Source organism: Chiloscyllium plagiosum, chromosome 37 (assembly GCF_004010195.1).
Source record: "Chiloscyllium plagiosum isolate BGI_BamShark_2017 chromosome 37, ASM401019v2, whole genome shotgun sequence".
In the NCBI taxonomy this organism is placed as follows: Eukaryota; Metazoa; Chordata; class Chondrichthyes; order Orectolobiformes; family Hemiscylliidae; genus Chiloscyllium; species Chiloscyllium plagiosum.
Window position 1 is genome coordinate 19,221,368 of NC_057746.1, and position 1,833 is coordinate 19,223,200.

A 1,833-nucleotide genomic window follows, 5' to 3' on the forward strand; every position below is an offset into this window, starting at 1 on the left:
TACCTTATGCTGAAAGACTGGAGCGACTGGGCTTGTGTACCCTTGGGTTTAGAAGACTGAGAGGGGATCTGGTTGAGACATATAAGATGATCAAAGGATTGGACACTCTGGCGGCAGGCAACATGTTTCCGCTGCGGGGTGAGTGCCGAAACAGAGGACACAGCTTAAAAATACGGGGTAGACCATTTAGGACAGAGATGAGGAGAAACTTCTTCACCCAGAGAGTGGTGGCTGTGTGGAATGCTCTGCCCCAGAGGGCAGTGGAGGCCCAGTCTCTGGATTCATTTAAGAAAGAGTTGGATAGAGCTCTCAAGGATAGTGGAATCAAGGGTTATGGAGATAAGGCAGGAACAGGATACTGATTGAGGATGATCAGCCATGATCATATTGAATGGTGGTGCAGGCTCAAAGGGCAGAATGGCCTACTCCTGCACCTATTGTCTATTGTCTATTGAATGACTAGATGTTTGACGTACACCAGCTGAGAATCAGTTTCAGGATCAAAAGTGCCCAGATAGTTGCTTCCATTTGGTGGAAATGATGCCATAGAGAACACACCAGTGAATTATTGTGGCCCCTGGAGTTTTGTTTAATTAAAAGAAGATCGACTTGGTCCTTTTTTTCCCTGCAGAGGGGAGGTTCCTGCTGTTAGTCCTCTCGTTTAGTTTTCATTTTCTTAGAAATCATTTTTGGTATGTGGCTGTGAACTGTGAGCTGAGACCCGAAAATGACCTTTGGACTGTGAGCAGCAGCTTGTTGGGAAAAAAAGAAAGGGCAATCCTGGGAGTTAATTGCAGGTCATCTCTTGTTTAAAGAGCATCCTAAACGTTTTGGACCTGGAAATGCAGTTTGCTCAAACAGACGGCAGATGTTGAATGTTAACTGGGACCTCATAGGGAGACAACAAGTCTAACAATGGGAAATCGAATTTTGAACTAGGTTTTGGGTTTGGGTCAGAAGGAATGTGTCTGCAAATGCACAATCAGGCTGCTCCCTGGTTGCCCTCCACTTATTGAAAGGTCAGCAAATGGAATCTCAGTTAAATGTATGAAACAAACGTTCCTAGAATCTACTTGTATACATCGGAGTCTTCAGAAACCAAGCAGGATACAATTCCTGTCTCCTGTGCCGGTGATATTATGGATCACGGAGTCTGCTTAAGTGAGCTGACCAGTTACATCTCATTTATTTTAGTCTTTTTGATTGGGAAGCGATGGCAAAGTGGTATTATCGTTGAACTGTTAAATCAGACACTGTTCTAGGGGACCTGGATTCAAATCCTGCTGGGGCACTAGGTGGAATTTGAATTCAATAAATATCTGGGAATTTAAGAATCCATTGTTTGGAAAACTATCTGGTTCATTAGAGCCCTTGAAAGGAAAAAAAATTGCCATCCTTACCTGGTCAGGCCTACAGAAGACTTTAGACCCACAACAATATGGTTGACTTTATTGGGCAATTAGGGATGGGCAATAAATGCAGGCCGAGCCAGCAACACCCACATCCTGTGAATGATTTTTTTTTAAATTATCCCTTATATATGTCTGTTTTGTCTGTCTATCTTTGTGAGAGCAGGAGGGCTAGAATTGAAGAGGATTGGGATTTTCAACACTAATTAGATTAGCCTGTTGGTAGATTTTGCCCTGCTAAAGAGAGTGAATTATTAATAAATCGTTAAGTATTGGGGCGGCACGGTGGCTCAGTGGTTAGCACTGTGGGATATAGGTAAATTAATGTTACTTCTGCAATTCTGCAATTATAATTGACTATATAAAAGTAAATGAACTCACACAGTGTGTAATTGTTTTAGCCAAGAGCTGAGTCGACAAGAAT